Source organism: Pelophylax lessonae (assembly GCF_965119305.1).
Source record: "Pelophylax lessonae genome assembly, chromosome: 10".
Classification (NCBI taxonomy): Eukaryota; Metazoa; Chordata; class Amphibia; order Anura; family Ranidae; genus Pelophylax; species Pelophylax lessonae.
In genome coordinates this window covers 17,575,530-17,596,536 of record NC_138777.1, presented here as the reverse complement: position 1 = coordinate 17,596,536, position 21,007 = coordinate 17,575,530, and the positions used below count along the sequence as shown (strand labels likewise).

The 21,007-nt window shown below is 44.7% G+C and overlaps 1 protein-coding gene across 1 annotated transcript in view; it reads right to left on the bottom strand.

Annotated features, from left to right (window-relative positions):
- Positions 1-21,007, bottom strand: part of LOC309565853 (uncharacterized protein) — a 227,274-nt gene that overhangs the window by 205,574 nt on the left and 693 nt on the right. The gene's annotated exons all lie outside the window — the stretch shown is intronic.

The window sequence follows — 21,007 nt, the reverse complement described above, 5'->3', positions numbered from 1 at the left end:
CCGAGTACCTGTCATCGGAGTACCCGAGTACCTGTCATCAGAGTGCCCTAGTACCTGTCATCAGAGTGCCCGAGTACCTGTCATCAGAGTACCCGAGTACCTCCCTGTATCCCATTAGAGTACCCGAATACCTCTCTGTAGCCCATTACAGTACCCGAATACCTCTCTGCAGCCCATCATAGTACCCAAGTACCTGTCTCCAGCCCAGAGTACCCGAGTACCTGTCTCCAGCCCAGAGTACCCGAGTACCTGTCTCCAGCCCAGAGTACCCGAGTACCTGTCTCCAGCCCAGAGTACCCGAGTACCTATCTGTACCCCATCAGATTACCCGAGTACCTGTCTCTAGCCCATCAGAATACCCAAGTACCTCTCTGAAGCTCATCAGAGTACCCGAGTACCTTTCTGCAGCCCATCAGAGTACCTTAGAGCCTATCTGCAGCCCATGCCTCCTAGATTATGTGTTGGGGTGTTTGCTTTCCAAAATGGGGTAATTTTGTGGGGGTTTCCATTGTCTTGGTGTTCCAGGGCCTTCAAAAGTGTGATTGGTTGTAATGAAATTATATGTGTAATTTATGCTCCTAGAACACTTGACGGTGCTCCTTGCATGTTGGGCCTCTGTATGTGGCTATGCATGCGGTGACAAAGTCTCACATATGTGGTATCGCCATACTCAGGAGGAGTAGCAGAATGTATTTTGGGGTGTCATTTTTGCTATGTACATGCTATGTGTTAGAAATATCTTATAAATTGACAACTTTTTGTAAAAAAAAAAAAAATGTGTTTTTCATTTTCTTTCCACATTTTCCAAAAACTTGTGGAAAAAAATGACATGTTCAAAAGACTCATTATGCCTCATAGAATATACGTTGGGGTGTTTTCTTTCCAAAATGGGGTCATTTTGTGGGTAATTCCATTGTCCTGGTGTTCCAGGGCCTTCAAAAGTGTGGTTGGTCGTTAGGAAATTATATGTGTAATTTATGCTCCTAGAACACCAAACGGTGCTCCTTGAATGTTGGGCCTCTGTATGTGGCCAGGCTGTATAAAAGTCTCACACATGTGGTATCGCCATACTCAGGAGGAGTAGCAGAATGTATTTTGGGGTGTAATTGCAAGTATGCATATACTGTGTGTGAGAAATAACTTGTTATTATGACAATTTTGTGTAAAAAAAAAAATAATAATAATAATTTCTTCATTTTCCCAAGAATTGTGGGAAAAAATTACAACTTCAAAAAACTCACCATGCCTCTTACTAAATACCCTGGAATGTCTACTTTCCAAAAAAGGGTCATTTGGGGGGTATTTGTACTGTCCTGACATTTCAGGGCCTCAAGAATTGAGCTAGGCCGTCGGTACATCAGGTGTGATCAATTTTCAATGATTGGCACCATAGCTTGTAGACTCTATTAACTTCACACAAACTTCACACAAACTAAATAATGACCACTAATTTGGGTTATTTTTAATCAAAGATATGTAGAAGTATACATTTTGGCCCAAATTTCTGAAAAAAAATTACTTATTTGCAAAATTTTATAATAGAAACTAAAACAAAATGGTTTTTTTTTTTCAGAATTTTCGTTCTTTTTTCACTTATATCGCAAAATATAAAAAACCCAGCGGTGATTAAATACTACCAAAAGAAAGCTCTATTTGTGTGAAAAAAATTATAAAAAATTTGATTGGGTACAGCTTGTATGACTGAGTAATTATCATTCAAAGTGTGAGAGCGTTGAAAGCTGCAGGAAGGGGGTCTAACTGTGGTTAACCACTTCAATACCAGGCACTTTCACCGCCTTCCTACCCAGGCCAATTTTCAGCTTTCAGTGCTGTCACACTTTGAATGACAATTGCAAGGTCCTGCAATGCTGTACCAAAATGACATTTCTATATATTTTTTTCACATTAATAGAGCTTTCTTTTGGTGGTATTTCATCACTGCTGTTTTTTTTTAATTTTTTACTAAAAAAAAATAAAAGAAAAGTTTTTCTTAGTATCTGTCAGTAAATTTTGTAAATAAGTAGTTTTTCTCCTTCACTGAATTGCGCTGATAAGGCGGCACTGATGAGGTGGTACTGATTAGGTGGCACTGATGAGAAGGCACTAATATGCCACACTGATGGGCACTAATAGGAAGCACTGATGGGCACTGACGGGCGGCACTGATGGGCACTGGCGGGCGACACTGATGGGCGGCACTGATGAGCAGCACAGATGAACAGGCACTCATGGGCACTGACTGGCATCACTAGTGGGCACTGATTGATGTCACTGAGGGGCACTGATTGATGTCACTGATGGGCACTGATTGGTGTCACTGAATGTCATTGATTGATGTCACTGATGTGCACTGTTTTTGCTTTATTGTAATTAGGGGAATGATGATCAGTGCCCTGATTACTTGTCCTGGACTCCCCTTTGAGGAAGAGCCGCCGATCGGCTCTCCTTGCCATACACAGCGCCGATAAATGGCACTTCTGCATATACATGTGACCGGCTGTGATTGGACACAGCTGATCACATGGGTAAAGAGCCACGTGGGCGCGTAAGACGTCCACCCAGAACGAAAGCCCCACCGTCATTTGACGGTGGGTGGGCGGCAAGTGGTTAAAACCTTACTTAACCACTTCAGTTCTGGAAGGTTTACCCCCCTTCATGACCAGGCCATTGTTTGCTATACTGCATTAATTTAACTGACAAATGCGCGGTCGTGAATTGCTGTACACAAATAAAATGTATGCCCTTTTCCCCACAAATAGAGCTTTCTTTTGGTGGTATTTGATAACCTCTGGTTTTTATTTTTTGTGCTATAAACTAAAAAAGACAATTTGAAAAAAAAAAAAAATAGGATTTCTGACTTACCGTAAAATCCAGTTCTCTGATGTTCTTTGACGAACACAGCTCCTGATCTTCATAACCATTGGTTATACTGCCCCCTACAGGAGTAGGACACTAGGCAGAAAAAGAATCTGGCTATGCCTGTGGGCATTCCCAGGGGGTATACTCCATCTCTCTGCTATAGGTACTCAGTTTTGTTACAGGCAGTGTCAGAAGAATTACAATTCCACAGAGGGGTTGGTGCTGTGTCCGTTAATGAACATCAAAGAAACGGATTTTACGATAAGTCGAAAATCCCATTTTCTCTTTCGTTCATTGACAGATACAGCTCCTGATCTTCATAACCATTGGGACGTCCAAAGGCAGTGTTAAACATGAGGGGTGGGAACAGCAAAAAATTCCCAAGGCTAAACAGTAGCCAACCAGGCAACAGGAGCACAACAAAAACAACTGGAGCCCACCTGAAAAAAACAATACACCCTCAAAGAGGATCAAGTCTTCTAAACAGCAGACTGCAAAACCTTGCGGCCAACAGAAGCATCCGCAGATGCCAACACATCCACTTTATAGAACTTTGAGAAAATGTGCACCGACGACCAGGTGGCCGCCTTGCAAACCTGCATCACTGAGGCCTAATCACGGAAGGCCCAGGAGGCACTAAGTGCCCGAGTAGAGTGCGCCTTGACAGGGAAAGGAGAAACCTGACCCCTGATGAAATAGGCCTGATAACCGTCTGTCTGATCCATCTGGAAATGGTCGCAGAGGAAGCGGACAACCCCTTCCGAGGCCCATCCATAAGCATAAATAGTGAGTCTGACTTCCTAAAAGACTGTAGCTGCCAGGTACACCCTATTTGCCCGGACCAAATCCAAGGCATGCAAGGCAATTACCTTTGGATGTTTTGGCCTGGGACACAGGGAAAGCAACACAATGTCTTCATTTAAATTAAAATTGGAGACAACCTTTGGGAGGAACAACGGACAGGGGCGAAGAACCACCTTATTTCTGTGAATCACCAAGTAAGGTGAACAACAGGATAACGCTGCCAGTTCCGACACCCTGCGCACAGAGGTGATAGCCACCAAAAAAGCCACCTTCTGAGACTCTCAAAGGGAGGCTTCTGGAGGACAGAAAGCACCAAATTAAGGTCCCAATGTGGCAATGGAGACTGCACTGGAGGAACCAAATGTCGGACACCCTGAAGAAAGGTACGCACCAGAGAGCTTTTTGCTAGCCAGTCGCCCGAAAGCCACCTCTATTCGGGACACAAAGGACTCCAGGACCGCCAACAGTGCATCAATGGATGGTTGGGAACCGGAGGGCCCCACAGCCACAGAGAGGGGGGTCAAGTAGAGAGATGTGCTCCAAAGGCTCCATGAGTCACCACGGGGACCCTACAAAAAGTGTAAAACACTGCAAAGGGACAACTCCCACCGTGCTGTCAGCACCACCCAGTCACCAGGCACAAAGCACCAAGCGATCCTCAGCAGAGAGGGAGAGAACTCCACCAGACTCACCGCCTAGCAGAAACAGGCACCTGCAGCCACCAGGATAATCTGCACTCAACAAGCAGCGATCAGGAAGTGAAAAGATCCAGGAGTCAGTACCAGGGGATTTGAAGGAAATTGTCACCCACAGGGCTCCACTGTCATGACCACCGCTATTTTCAATGACAAGCCACCACAAAATGGTTGCCGGACTAAACAAACATGGCCGCCATGCATAGAAACACACAGGCTACAGCAAATTGGCGGCCCTACGAGGCTCCCTGGAGGGATCCCTAGGCCTCAAGGACAGGCCCAGGCAGGATGGGAGGGGACTAGCAAAAGCCCCTACCAGGTACAATTCTCCCCCCTCCCCCGCACAGCCGATCATACGGTCGCCTGCAGCGCACCCGCCGGCCCCCATCGGCAGCATGGCACCCTTTCCCCACCCCAGGAGGTGGACCAGACCACCCACACTGCCCAAGCATAAGTGGATGGGGGGTAGGATGGGGGACAGATGAAGGGTGGGTGCATGAAGGGAAGGAGGGGAACCCTGGGTCTGACCGTTCCAAGGGGGAGCCCATGTCCACCCCAAAACACTCCAGGGGGAGAAGGGGAACGGCTACTCACCATACCAGAAACCAGATGGGTACTGCTCCAGACAGAAACCCTCGCCATTAAAATGGAGGGGCTGTCGGCCAGGAGGAACGCTGCAACTTGGGCCAAGACCCGGTCGTATGCGACCTTGCGAGGCGTTTAACTTGCAGGCCAGCCCCCATCCAGTGGAACTATGTCACAGCCAACCTAGCGCGGAGCTGAGGTCTGCGCGCGTTCGCTGGCCAGACTGAAGTGACCACTGGATCTAGATTATCCAGTCCGGCAGTTGATTGTTGATCTCACAGGAAACAATCTCACAGGAAAAAAACAGGAGAAAACATTTCTAAAAAGAAAGAATTGCCAGGACCAAAGATCCCAGCAAGGAACTAGGTCCTTACTCCCGACTAGGCAGAAAAAAAACTGATTACCTATAGCAGTGAGATGGAGTAGACCCCCTAGGACTGCCCATAGACATAGCCAGATTATTTTTCTGCCTAGTGTCCTACTCCTGTAGGGGGCAGTATAACCAATGGTTATGAAGATCAGGAGCTGTGTCCGTCAATGAACGAAAGAGAAACAATATTTTTTACTTTCTGCTATAAAAAATATCCAATTAAAAAAAAAAATTAAAACATCAAATTTCTCCATCATTTTAGCCCTAAATGTATTCTACTACATATTTTTGGTAAAAAAAAATATAAGCGTATATTGATTGGTTTGCGCAAAAGTTATAGCGTCTACAACCTATGGGATATATTTATGGATTTTTTTTTTTTTTTTACTAGTAATGGCGGTGATCAGCAACTTCTAGCGGGACTGTGACTTCTTCATGTAAATTTTTTTTTTATCAGGACAAGTAGATTTGGACCCTGATTTAGTCCCTTGGACAAATAGTTTTTTTTTTTTTTTAATTCCACACCCCTGGGAAGAAAGGAAATAATTGCATAAATTAATATGTATACAGTGTGTGTGTGTGTGTGTGTGTGTTTGTTTGTGTATGTATGTATATGTATGTATATATATATATATATATATATATATACACACTATATTACATACAATATATTACCAAAAGTATTGGGACACCTGCCTTTTCACGTACATGAACTTTAATGGCATCCAAGTCTTAGTCCGTAGGGTTCAATATTGAGTTGGCCCACCCTTTGCAGCTATAACAGCTTCAACTCTTCTGGGAAGGCTGTCCACAAGATTTAGGAGTGTGTCTATGGGAATGTTTGACCATTCTTCCAGAAGTGCATTTATGAAGTCAGGCACTGATGTTGGACAAGAGAGCCTGGCTCGCAGTCTCCACTCCAAACTCGTTCATCCATTTCTGTATGGACCTTGCTATGTGCACTGGATGTACAGGAAGGGGCCATTCCCAAACTGTACCCATAAAGTTGGGAGCATGAAATTATCCAAAATGTCTTGGTATGCTGACGCCTTAAAGGGGTAGTAAAGGTTCGAAATTTTTTTAATAAAAATAACAAACATGCCTTCACTTACCTGCTCTGTGTAAAGGTTTTGCACAGAGCAGCCCTAATCCTCCTCTTCTGAGGTGCCCCGCCGGTGCTCCTGGCTCATCGGGTGCCCCCACGGAGAGCTGCTTTCCATGTGGGCAACCGCGCAAGCGCACTCTTGAGTCCCGCTGCTGCGTCCATTGAGAGACTGTGAGCCAAGCCTTTTCATCCAACATCAGTGCCTGACCTTACAATTGCGCTTCTGGAAGAATACTCAAACATTCCCATAGACACACTCCTAAACCTTGTGGATGGCCTTCCCAGAGGAGTTAAAGCTGTTATAGCTGCAAAGGGTGGGCCAATCCAATATTGAACCCTATAAACTAAGACTGGGATTCCATTAAAGTTCATGTGCATGAAAAGGCAGGTGTCCCAATACTTTTGGTAATATAGTGCACACACACCTCCCAACTTTTTGAGATGGGAACAAGGGACACCTATTAGCAAAAGTATGTAGGCATAGGACATTACCCATGCTATGCACCCTTAAAGGAGAATTATACAAAAAAATATTATATAAACCCACAAATGCTTTTTTTTAGCACTACTATTCCTTGTATTGGCTTTTGAAGTTTACAAATGCATCAATTTAGAAATTGGATGAAAGGTTTAGCACTGGGGAAACATGTTTTGAAAGATAAAAAGTGCATTTTTTTATACAACTATATAGATCAGACTAAAATGAGGGACAAATGAGGAGGAAAGAGGGACAGTCCCCCAAAATCAGGGACAGTTGGCAGCTATATACATATGTTGTCACAAATAACTGTTAGCAAAAATATACTGTAGCAGAGCATCCCAGAGAGAGCTGGGAAAAGTGCTGTTGGGGGTTTATACATCTTCCAGGCTCCACTCATACATGTTCAGGGATCTCTGATCCATGATCCAGTTCGGATCTTAGTCCTCTCCCCCAGGTCAATTTATACTCACCTGGGGACTGACAGCCAGTGCTCTCATCCTGGGAAATCAGACAACTACTATCTGTGAGAGCACGGGGTTGGTGAAAACTTACAAGCTGTATATGTGGAAGCTGACAAGCAGTAGGCTTGCTCAACCTGGTAGTGAGGGCCTATATTTGTGTATAGTTTGTGCCAAGACACGGCTATATAGAAACCCAATAGGTTCTAAACCAACACAAATCAATAACCAAAAAACAAACTACAATAAAGAGCTGCATGTTGTAAAGTGTAAAAAACACCTATACCGTGAAAAGAAACAAAGAAACCCGCTCTTACATAAAATGCATATCACAATAGTGAATAGAAAAATAAATAAACGCATCTTCATTTAAATTATGAAAAATACATAAAAATTGTGAAGTCCCATATATAATCCCACACGTAAATAGCGTCCTCAGTGAGTATAGGAACGGTTCCTCTCCACCAGCATGTAGATGCACTATACACTCACCAGACTTAATTGACCCTTATTACAGGGAGTCAAATATGGGAAAATCCAAGATGTCATACATTCATACATGAGGTCACAGGAATGATTTCAAATAGCTGCTGTCATCCATTCAATATGTATATACTGTAAATAGAGTATTCAAAGCTCCAGTGTGGCCATATAGAGAGGGAGAGGAAGAAACACTCTCATGGTGCAGTACATGAAATCCTTAATTTAACTACCTCAATACTGGGCACTTAAACCCCCTTCCTTCCCAGACCAATTTTCAGCTTTTAGCGCTGTTGCATTTTGAATGACAATTGCGCGGTCATGCAACACTGCACCTAAACCAAATTTGTGTCATTTTTTTCCCTACAAATAGAGCTTTCTTTTGGTGGTATTTGATCACCGCCAGGTTTTTTCTTTTTTGGTGCACAAATAAAAAAAGACGGAAAAGTTTGAAAAAAAAAAAAAGTTTTGTAAATAGATACGTTTTTTCCTGCACTGATGAGCACTGATGACGCCGCACTTACAGGCACTGATGAGGAGACACTGATGGGGTGGCACTGATGGGGTGGCACTGATATGCAGCACTGATGGGCACTGATAGGTAGCACTGATATGCAGCACTGATGGGCACTGATATGTGGCACTGATAGATAGCACTGATATGCAGCATTGGTGGGCACTGATAGGCAGCGCTGATGGGCACTGATAGGCAGCACTGATGGGCACTGATTGGCGGCACTGATGGGCACTGATAGGTGACACTGATGGGTGCCACAGTTCGGCACTGATGGGCGGCACTGATGTACACTGATAGGCAGCACTGGTGGGCAATAATGGGCACTGGTGGGCAGCACTGATAGATGGCATTGGTGGGCAGCACTGATAGGGAGGGCACCACTGGCAGGCTCTCTGAGCCCTGTTTGCCATCCCTGTTGGCCATGGTGGGCATCCCTGGTGGTCATGGGTGGGCATCCCTGGTGGCTTTAGTGGCACCCCCCCTCCCAGGGCTGCACTGGTAATCAATGTTCTGATTACCAGCACAGATCCCCCCCTGTGATCAGTGAGTAATTAGAAATACTCACTGATCCCTCCGGCTGCAGTATTGATCCTCTGTTCTTCTCCTCACTGACAGGATCTGTCAGGAGGAGAAGAGATCGAAGCCGTTACAACGGCTGTGTTTACGTTACATGACAGCTGTGATTGGACACAGCCATCATGTGATCAGGAGGGCCAATCACAGGGCCCTCCTGCCGCATCCTGTTGCTCTGTGTCCGAGGGACACAGGCACATCGAGAACGCACCGGCGCGATCTCGCTCCTTCTGAAGGACGTTCCGGAACGTCCGATCAGAAGGACGAGACTCCCACCCGGCCGTATATGTACAGTGGCCGGGTGGGAAGTGGTTAAAAAAGGAGATTGTATTACACTAACATCAAAGAAGATAGGGATCAGCATATATTGTATAGGAATCGCCGGTTTGCGCTCCACCTGTGTTCCAGCTGACCAAAAATCACGTATCTCAAACATCACCCAACAAACCGGCGATTCCTATACAATAGATGCTGATCTCTGTCTTCTTTGATGTAAGTGCAATACAACCTTCTTTTTTTTTTTAAATAAATGATTTGATATACTACACCATGAGAGTGTTTCTTCCTCTCCCTCTCTATATGGCAACACTGGAGCTTTATATACATATTGAATGGATGACAGCAGTTGTTTGAAATCATTCCTGCGACCTCATGTATGACATCTTGGATTTTCCCATATGCACAATTTGACTCCTTGTATTGGGGTCAGTTAGGTCTGGTGAGTGTATAGTGCATCTGCATGCATCGGCTCTGCTCTCTACTGCAGCCGCGCTGCTTCTATCACACTCCGTTGGCCTCTCAGAGGAGCCAGCAGTACCAACTAGCAGTATACAAACAATAGGCAGACAGAAGGGCTGCACTAAGGACCATGTATATGAGCCACTGGGCATTGGTTACATGACCGGATACAAAGATAAAGAATAGAACTAGAAGTAATATCACAAACCTTATTGAGTACAAAAAATCGAAGTACTAATAATAAAATGTCAGGACCACCCACCATCCTTAATAAAAAAAAACAACGTTGTCTCTACTATGCAAACAAGATGCTCTGAACGCCACACTCACATACATATATCACCCTTATCCCAAAATAAGCTAATCTAGCAATGCAAGTATAATTAATTAGGTATATATGGAAATCTTCTGGGGTGACTCTTCCGATGGTGCATCAAGTGCGGGACAATAATTGTGAGCCAGATCCTTAGAGCAGCCCTTCTGTCTGCCTATTGTGTGTATATGCTTTGTTGTTTGGCCATAGAGCCTCACTTTATTTCTAGGTGAGTGGGAGGGTTACTAGAGGTCCCGTTGGACACCTCAATATTCATTAATTCCCTTTCAATTTTTTTTTCTACTAACCAGCAGTACCCATCAGCAGTATCCACCAGCAGTACCAGCCAGCAGTGCCCACCAGCAGTAACAGCCAATAGTACCTGCCAGCAGTACCCACCAGCAGTACCCACCAGCTGTACCCAGTAGCTGTACCCACCATCAGTATATACCAGCTGTACCCACCAGCGCAGTATACACCAGCAGTATAAACCAGCAGTACCAGCCAGCAATATCCACCAGCAGTACCCGCCAGTAGTACCCACCAGCAGTACCAGCCCTGGAGGACAGCCAGCAGCAGCAACGAGCCAGCACCTGTTGAGTTGTGGCTTGGCTGGGCCCCTGCAGTGGAAGAAGTGAGTTCAAGGTCCATTTATGGATACAGACAACAACTAAAATTAATTGCAGAAAAAGACTGGTCCTATGCAGCTTTTTTATACAGCACGCCCCACACGATTGGTGATCACAGGATCATTATCACAGGCCATGTTTGCAACACTATGATCAACACCATTACAGGGCTTGTTCCATTCTTTGCTTCTGGTGAGTGTATTTGAATAGTGAAGGGAGAGCACAATTACCTTAGTAATACTCGGGGTGTTCCACATTTGGTATTTCACAGCTTTCATTTATGTTTGTCTGGTGAGTATATTGGCACTTTCTGTTTGTCACGGAAGGAACTGATCTGCATGTGGTAAACTAGACAACAGACTTGTGATTGATACACATATGCCAAAAAAAGGGGGGAAATAATCGCGCTAAGTAAAAAATATAAAGAAGCAGCAGCTTCAAGTGCGACAACACCAAACAAACTACAATATAAAATAAGCTGCACTATAAATTTTAACAGTGCTATCACTACACATGTGTACGATAGTTATATAATATTGTCCATAATCCGTATTGAAAGCAACTAGAAATCTAAAAATTGCTAATTCACTGGATGTATTAAAATCCTCCACCAATAGTACAGGCTGATTACCGGAATTATAAATATTAATGCGGGTATAGAATTGGCACATCCAAGGCTTCCAGAGAAATATCCAACTTCACGGACAGGTGCTCCACTGTATTGCCCAGACTTTGTTAAATAGTAAACTCAGTCCATGTCATACCACATGAACAAAAAAGGAAATAATCCATAGCGTAAAACTGATATAAGCTATGTAGATCAAAATCATTAAAAACTTCCAAAACTAATAATATATGTGTAAAAGTGAACCACACAAATCCAACAAAAAGGATCCACCAGGTGACAAAAAAAAAATGTAACATAAAATGTTCCAAATTCCTCCAATAGTGTGTAACCACCACCAGAAGTGCAACCTGCTTACCACATGAACTAAATAAGCCAATGGAATGAGAAATTAAGTGTATTCAAACACAAGACTTCACCACAGAAATATCAGGATAGTCACCACCACCATTGATTCTAACTGCTTACCAGAATTTTTTTTTTTATCCTGCCTGCTCTGTGTGCCCTCGGCTCCTGGGGAAGACATTTGGGCCACATTTAGTCCCCATGTCACACACTATCCGAGCTTGCATGTAAGTTTGGGTATCTAGGGGCTTTGGTTCCCCTCCCCTTTCTTTTCCCCTTGTTTCCATTTCTCAATTATCATCATGGTGCTATTTTTCTTATATGTCTTTTAGAGGTTCTCATGCATCCACTCCTGACAAAGTGGCAATGGGCCACGAAACGCGTTGAGGTTATAATGCTATATACCTATTATATACTCCACTACTACTTGGACTTTAATACGTGATACTGTGAACATAATATATGACTCTATTATTATTTGAAATCTGGACTTGCTGATTGTTATGTATTTGGATCCGAGGACCATGTATCAGTTCCCTTGGTGTGTTGACTATGTAACAATTTTTTGTCATGTTCTGATGATATGTATCAATAAAAATGTATAAACTTTCCATGTCGGCTGTGTCACGTTTCTCATGTAAAGTCCCAACCTGTTTCTTTATTGAACTCAATATTGAACCTTACGGACTAGGACTGGAATGCCATTAAAGTTCATGTGAGCGTAAAGGCAGGTGTCCCAATACTTTTGGTAATATACAGTGGATATAAAAAGTCTACACACCCCTGTTAAAATGACAGGTTTCTGTGATGTAAAAAATGAGACAAAGATAAATCATTTCAGAACTTTTTCCACATTTAATGTGACCTATAAACTGTACAACGCAGTTGAACAACAAACTGGGGGGGTAAAAATAAAATAATGTGCTTGCATAGGTGTTCAGAAATAAGCAATCACATTCAAACTCATGGTAAATAGTAATCGGTACACAGCTGCCTGCCTGTCCAATTTATTCATAAACAGCATTGAGGTCGGGATCAGTAGTTCGATATCAGTTTTTGCAGATACACAAAATTGGCCAGGGCAATAACTGCACAGCATGAAGCAGATATCCTACAGAATGACCTGAACAAAATAACAGAGTGGGCAACGACATAGCAAATGAGGTTTAACGTGGAGAAGTGTAAGGTTTTGCACTTGGAGACTAAAAACATAAAAGCACAATACACGTTAGGGGGGAAACCTTTGCGGGAATCAAAAATGGAGAAAGATCTGGGAGTCTTGGTAGATAATAGACTAAGCAATAGCATGCAATGTCAAGCGGCAGCTGCCAAAGCTAGCAGAATATTAGCATGCATAAAGAAAGGGATGTATTCCAGAGATAAGACTATAATCCTTCCACTTTATAAAACTCTGGTCCGACCACATCTGGAGTATTCTGTCCAGTTCTGGTCGCCAGTCCTCAGGAAGGATGTGTTGGAGCTGGAGAGAGTCCAGAGAAGGGCAACTAAACTAATTAGGGGATTGGAGGACCTTAATTATGAAAAGCCTCTACAATCACTTAATTTATTCTCCATGGAGAAGAGACGCCTGAGAGGGGACATGATAGCAATTTACAAATACCTCAATGGTGCTCTCAGCATAGAAAAAAAGCTATTCAGTTGCAAAGATTGCATGAGGATGCGAGGACATACAATGCGATTAGAGGAGAAGCGTTTTAACCTCAGGCAACCCTAGGGGTTCTTTAGGCTCACATGTAGGCGTTTTGGGGCATTTTGGATCAGCTCAAAAAACGCCCAACAAGACAAATCCTATTTATTTCAATGGCCCCTGTTCACATCTGAGCGTTTTGACATTTTAAGCAAAACGCCCAACGCTCAAAAAAGTACATGAGCTTCTTTTTGGGCAGATTACAGGCGTTTTTATTTTTTTCCATTGGTCACTAGTCAACCTAAAAAAGCCTACACAAAAAACGCCTGTAAAAACGCATGAAAGAACGCCTAAAAAACGCCTGTAAATAGCAACGCCAAGATGTGCACATAGCCTTACTGTTAGGGCTACAAGATTGTGGAATTCTCTACCACAAGAGGTAGTTTCTGCCGGAAGTATGGCTACTTTCAAAAGACTCTTGGACATATATCTCAAGGATTAGAACATTAGGGGGTATGAGGGATGATTATGGTCACACACACCTACACAGATTGAACTGGATGGACTATTGTCTTTATTCAACCTCAACTACTATGTAACTATCATTTGAAGTGCCTCTGATTAACCCCAAATAAAGTTCAGCTGTTCTAGTAGGTCTTTCCTGACATTTTCTTAGTTGCATCCTACAGCAAAAGTCATGGTCCACAGAGACCTCCCAAAGCATCAGAGGGATCTCGTTGTTGAAAAGTATCAGTCAGGAGAAGGGTACAAAAGAATTTCCAAGGCATTAGATATACCATGGAACACAGTGAAGACAGTCATCATCACGGTGACATTACCAAGAACTGGACATCCCTCCAAAATTGATGAAAAGATGAGAAGAAAACTGGTCAGGGAGGCTGCCATGAGGCCTACAGCAACATTAAACGAGCTGCAGTATTATCTGTCAAGTACTGGCTGTGTGGTACATGTGACAACAATCTCCTGTATTCTTCATATGTCTGGGTTATGGGGTAGAGTGGCAAGATGGAAGCCTTTTCTTACGAAGAAAAACATCAAAGCCCGGCTAAATTTAGCAAAAACACATCTGAAGTCTCCCAAAAACATGTGGGAAAATGTGTTATGGCCTGATGAAATCAAGGTTGAACTTTTTGGCCATAATTTCAAAAGCTATGTGTGGCTCAAAAAAAATATTGCACATCACCAACAGAACACCATACCCACAGTGAAGCATGGTGGTGGCAGCATCATGCTTTGGGCTGTCCTTCAGCTGGAACAGGGGCCTTAGTCAAGGTAGAGGGAATTATGAACAGTCAATATTGGTACAAAACCATCAGCCTTCTGCTAATTTCGTCAACGAAAAAGTTTTTGTCAAAGTTTTCACCAGTGGCATTTTTTACAGTGACGAAAATGAAATGGAAAAATACAGCACAATTTCATCCACTGACAAAAACTATAATGAAAATCAAATCCGTTTTCGTTAACTTACGAAAACAGGATGAAAATGAGAAGCAGGGACGCTTACCCTGGTGAACGAACTTCCGTTTTTCACGGAGCTCCGCCTGCTTCCGCTCCCAGCAGGCAAGCGATTTGAAGCAACTGTGTGCACCTTCGAGCAGCACTGTGCACTACAGGCAAGCCTCCCGAGCCCTGATGAGAGTCCCACTCCCGATCCTGACTCACGAGACGACTGCCCATGTCCAGAGCAGAGAGCAGACTGTGAGTGTGTAGTACTAGTGTACATTGCAATTACAGCAAGCCTGAGCCCCCCCAAAGAGACCACCATCCATCCAGAGCACTGTATGTGCATTATTACAGGCCTCCTTTGACCACTGGCAGTGACATCCAGGGCACTGTGAATTACAGGCCATTCCTCAGACCTGAGACCACCATCCAGCACTGTGCAGCATTACAGGCCTGCTCTGACCAGTGACCACCGGCATGGCGGCATCCAGAGCACTGTGCATTACTGGCCATCCCTCAGACCTGAGACCACCATCCAGCACTCTGCAGCATTACAGGCCTCTCAGACCACTGTCCAGAGCACTGTGCAGCATTACAGGCCTCCTCAGATCTCCGTCCAAAGCACATTGCAGCATTACAGGCCTCCTCAGACCATCCGGAGGGGCTAAATCTGTATCTGTGAGTTTGTTCAAACCCTAATACCATAAATAATAACATGATATTCGATTTTGTACTATAGGAGTATGTAGCACCCTCCTAGTTAGGTGCTAGGTAAAAGCATTGTTTGCTCCATCTGCTTATCAGGGGAGCCTGATCAGTAGTTTTGCCTGTTACATGTGTCCATGTGTGATTCACTTGGTCTGAGGGAGTGTCCCCACTGTATCCAATAGGGGAGCCTGTTGGACAGTGGAGGAAACCCAGCCAGTGACACACAGGCTTTTGTGGCTGTCCCAGTGGGAGGGCACAACAGTGGTGCATCCTGGGATTGGTCATAAAAGCCAGGGGCACATGTGACAGGGCGTTTTTGGGCGGGAAGCCAGGTCCCAGGAGGAGGGTGACGGCTGTCTCTCTTCCTGTCAGTGTGGAAGGTGGTCACAGGCAGTCGGCCTATTGGACCAGAAGTGTGGTTCTGAGCCACGAGGTCAAGTCCAATTTCAGCAGCTCCCAAGGGGGCAGTGCTACATTTGGGGGCTCGTCCGGGATATCGCTCAGGGTTACCGGAACGGTTGCTAATGGCAATGCCCGGAGAAAATTTGTGAAAATGCCATTTTTCTCTCAGGAACTGTGTTCTAATGCTAAAGAGAAGTGTGAGGCCTGCTCTGCGGGAGATATGGAGAGTGGGATGGAGAGTCAAATGCACAATAAAGGTTGCCCGTGGCAAGAAAAGAATTCCTGTCAGAATCGCAAATTGTCCAATCAATCAATGTGCTGGGGAGCAGGAGAAATGCATCTTACTGTGGAAATGGACTGTGCCTGTTTAACAGTAAATGGTGTAATTGTGGACGGAGAAAATGGCGGCCCAGGACACGTGGATAGGTGTGCCGGGAGCCATGTGTGTGCTAGAGCTATGCAGGAAAATGTCGACCGTGCATTCAATGACAGCGGGAAATTCTTCCAAAATAGTGGCAAAATGGATGCTGTACAGAAATCGGTTGACCAAGCATTTAATGACAGTAGGACATTTTTCAAATACAGTATGTAAGTCTTGCTTGTACAAGTGCTAAGAAGAGAAATGTTGGCCATGCATTCGACAGCGGGACAATTCTACGGACTAGCAAAGAGGGTCAGCTGGCTCAGAGTGATGGAAGCACAGTTGGAGCCCTGGTACAGGCAAGGATGGCAGATTTGTGCAAGCTGAGAGGCACGGACCGCTTTACAGTGACATCCATCCAGGCTCAGCTGAGATGAAGCAGCATTGGAACGGTTACTATACCGCGCGGAAAAGCGCGCACTGGAAAGTTCTGCCTAGCAGGAGGAGCCACCGCCAATCCAGAGTCGTGGGCGGGGACGTCGCTCACGCACAGCCAATACGGAGAAGGAGGGAAAGTCCATAAATTAGTTCCGCCTCTGGGTGCGGCTGAGAGGGAGACACGTGTGTGGAGGAGCAAGATGGTGGGTACCGGAGAGAGCGGGAGCAAAGTAGAGGCTGTCCCACGTGTTGGCAGAGAACCTGCGGAGCAGACCAGAGAGCCAAAGACATCCCGTCGGGAGACTGGCATTGTACACCGGAGGAGGCGCGGAGCATTTGGGCCTGGTATGTCCTCAGTGTCTGAATGTGACCATGCGCATGTAAGTGTGGGGCCAGTGCGGGCATTGTTGGCTCCATCTGCTCATCAGGGGAGACTGATCAGTAGTTTTGCCTGTTACATGTGCCCATGTGTGATTCACTTGGTTTGAGGGAGTGTCCCCACTGTAACCAATAGGGGAGCCTGTTGGACAGTGGAGGAAACCCAGCCAGTGACACACAGGCTTTTGTGGCTGTCCCAGTGGAAGGGCACAACAGTAGTGCATCTGGGAATTGGTCATAAAAGCCAGGGGCACGTGTTACAGGGCGTCTTTGGGCGGGAAGCCAGGCTGTCTCTCCTCCTGTCAGTGTGGAAGGTGGTCACAGGCAGTTGGCCTAGTGGACCAGAAGTGTGGTGCTGAGCCAGGAGGTCCAGTGGATGCTGACCAGGGGAGTTGAAGGCAGAGCAACCTGAGGAAAAACAGTGTCCGTGAGTACCAGGGAGCTTGCCCGGGGTCTGCCCAGGAAGGGGACCTCTCCAGTGAGGTTCAGTGGACAAGAGCTAGCACACACAGCAAGTGAGAAAGGGGGTGCCAAGTTTAGGATCCTGAAGGTTCAACACAACAGGATCATTTTCAATATCTTCACTTCAGTGGCAGAGTGAAGCAGGGGCCTTGCCGCACACTCTGCAGATAGAGAACCTCTACATTGTGCATAGTTCAAGTTGGAGTATCGCACTCATCCATTCTACCATCCAAGTTCTAAAATAAAAACACCAAAAAAAACAAATCCCCTGGACTGTTCATTGTCTGAGCCAAGTGTTAAAGTGATAGGATTTTACAGACTGTTGCTATGGGTAACCCAGGGGAATCCAATTTCAGCAGCTCCCAAGGGGGCAGTGCTACAACTATATAATGAGTTTGGAAATTCTATAGAAATGCCTAAATACATTACAATTTAACTAAGCACATTCAATTTTAGTTAACTAAAATTATTATTTTTTTACTAAAATGTAATGGAGATTTTAGCCAAGTTGATGCCAAAATTAACACTGTTCTGCTAGAAAGCTGAACATGAAGAGGAACTTCCTTTTTTAGCATGACAACGACCCAAAGCATACATCCAAATCAACAAAGGAATGGCCGAGTCAGAAGAAGACTAAAGTTTTGGAATGGCCCAACCAGAGCCCAGACCTGAATCCCATTGAAAATATGTGGGGTGATCTGAAGAGTTCTGTGCATAGGAGATGCCCTCGCAATCTGACAGAACTGGAGTGTTTTGGCAAAGAAGAGTGGGTAAATATAAGTCAAGACGTGACATGCTGATAGACTTATACAGGGCTTTTTTTTCTCAGAGAATAGGTGCAGGAACTCTCCCCTTCTGAGCCTCCCCACATGTGTCTGCCCCCTTACCCACCTCTGAGCGCCATCCCTTGATTCCACCCCCTACCCTCCTCTCGGTACTGTCCCAAGTATCATTTTGTGGTGCTAAGTAATTTGTATCAATTTTTTTCTGGTCTAATATCAAGAAAAGCAGTAAAATAGACCACCCCCCCCCCCCCAGCAAAAGTAGACCCCATTCCAGCAAAAATAGATCCCTCACACAATAATTGACCCCCCAACCACAATAGACCCAACCCCAGCAACAATAAACCAACCACAGCAACAATAGACCCTACCCCAGCAACAATAGTTCCCCCACACAACAATAGACACCCCCCCCACATAGCAACAATTGACCACCCACAACAAACAACCACCCCAAGAAACAAAAGACCGACCCCAGCAACATTAGACCCTCCCAGCGGCAACAAGAGATCTCCAAGCAGCTAGCATCAATAGACCCTCCAGCAGAAACAACAGATCTCCAAGCAGCTAGCATCAATAGACCCTCCAGCAGCAACAACAGATCTCCAAGCAGCTAGCATCAATAGACACTCCAGCAGAAACAGATCTCCAAGCAGCTAGCATCAATAGATCCCCTAGCAGCAACTACAGATCTCCAAGCAGCCAGTAACAATATACATCTACGTCAACAGTAGATCCCTACTAGCAACATAAGACCCCCCCCCTTCCCCAGCAATAATAGATACCCCACCAGCAAAATTAGACCCTCACACAAAAACAAGTACCCACAAGTGACAACAGATCCCCCAGCAGCCAGCATTAATAGACCCTCCAGCACACCCTACACCCCTTGCCATTACATATATTCAGTGCTGAAGGTGCCGGAACCGCGTTCCCCCGCGTTCCCGTTGAAAAAAAGCCCTGGACTTATACCCAAAAAGTACTGTAATAAAATTAAAAGGTGCTTCGACAAAGTATTGGTTTAAAGGTGTGGACACTTATGCAACCATATTATTTTAGTTTTTTATTTTTACTTCCCTTCACCTAAAAGATTCCAGTTTGTTGTTCAACTAAGTTGTACAGTGTATAGGTCACATAAAGGTGGAAAAAGTTCTGAAATTATTTATTTTTGTCTCATTTTTTTTACATCACAGAAACCTGACATTTTACCAGGGGTGTGTAGACTTTATATATCCACTGTCGTGTATTTCTGAGAACACGAATAGTTAGGTGTTGGCTGTTTCCTGTTTTGGTGAAACAATTCTCCCCTGCAATTTTAAGGCTTAATAAAGGCTCATTACAACAACAATTAGGGCTACATGCACACAGGCGATTTGGCACATGGTTAAAACCCAGCATTTTTGTGGGAAGTACATCTATCATCAAAATCTACGACAAGCTGAACTACACAGCAGCTGGACACTGTACCGAGTGGCACTTATGTGTAGGATCATATGCGATCTGTGACCCAATGCATACAGCCTTAACCACTTGCCGACCGCAGATATACTGCGGCAGGCTGTCTCGACTGCGCATTTTGCTGTAACTGTACAGCCATATGCGGGAGCGATCCTGGGGGCACACGCGCCCCCATTAGCCAGCGTGGAAGCTGACTCCCGGGGCCGATGGCCACGATTGCCGCCGGGCACCCGTGATCACTCCCTGTGAAGAGAGAACCATGGTCTGCTATTGTAAACACAACAGACAGTTGTTCTCTCAGGAATCTGCACAGAGTGCCTGTGATTCTCCTATTTAGGATCACAGGTCTCTGTGTTGATTCCACAAGCCCATCCCCCTCACAGTTAGCAAGCGCCCCCTAGGCAAAACCCTTTGATCGCCCCTGAGGTAACCCCTTCCCTGCAGTGTCATTATTACAGTAACAGTGCATATTTTTAGCACTGATTACTGTAGTAATGTTACTGGTCCCCCCAACTTTGGCAGTTAGGGGTCCGATCTGTCCGCTGCAATGTCGCAGTCCCGCTAAAAATCGCAGATTGCTGCCATTACTGGTAAAAAAAATAAAATAAAAACAACATAAATCTTTCCCTTAGTTTGTAGACGTGATACCTTTTGCAAAATGCGCCTATTGGGATTTTTGTTTACCAAAAATATGTAGCCAAATACAAATTTGCCTAAAATAATGACAAAATTTTGATTTTTACTTTTTTTTTTTTTATTTTGGAATGTTATATATCAGAATGTGTAAAAAAAATTGTTTTTTTTTTTCAAAATTGTTGCTCTGTTTTTGTTTATAGCGCAAAAAATAAAAATCGCACAGGTGATCAAATACCAGCAAAAGAAAGCTCTGTTTGTGGGGGAAAAAAGGACATCAATTTTATTTGGGTGCAGCATTGCACAACCGCGCAATTGTCCGTTAAATTAATGCAGTGCCGAATTGCAGAAAATGGCCCGGTCATTAAGGGGGTAAAACCTTCCGGTCCAGAAGTGGTTAAACACGTGTGCCTCCCGGTACTGCACCCAACCACATCCAGCAGCTGCGTATGTCAGCATATAAAACATTTTGACAGGCTGTTGGCAGCAGGGTTGGACACTGCACCTTACCTCCTGGGATCTGATGCACAAAATGCCCACAAGGATAACAAAGTCATGCAGGACTGCTGTTAAAAATCATGGGGCCCCGTGCAGCCTACCTGGCAGGGCCCCAGGGCCCCCACCCCCTGAATATATCAAAGCAATATTTTCACTTAAAGTGCACTAAAATCATTATTAGACACAAACATAATAGGG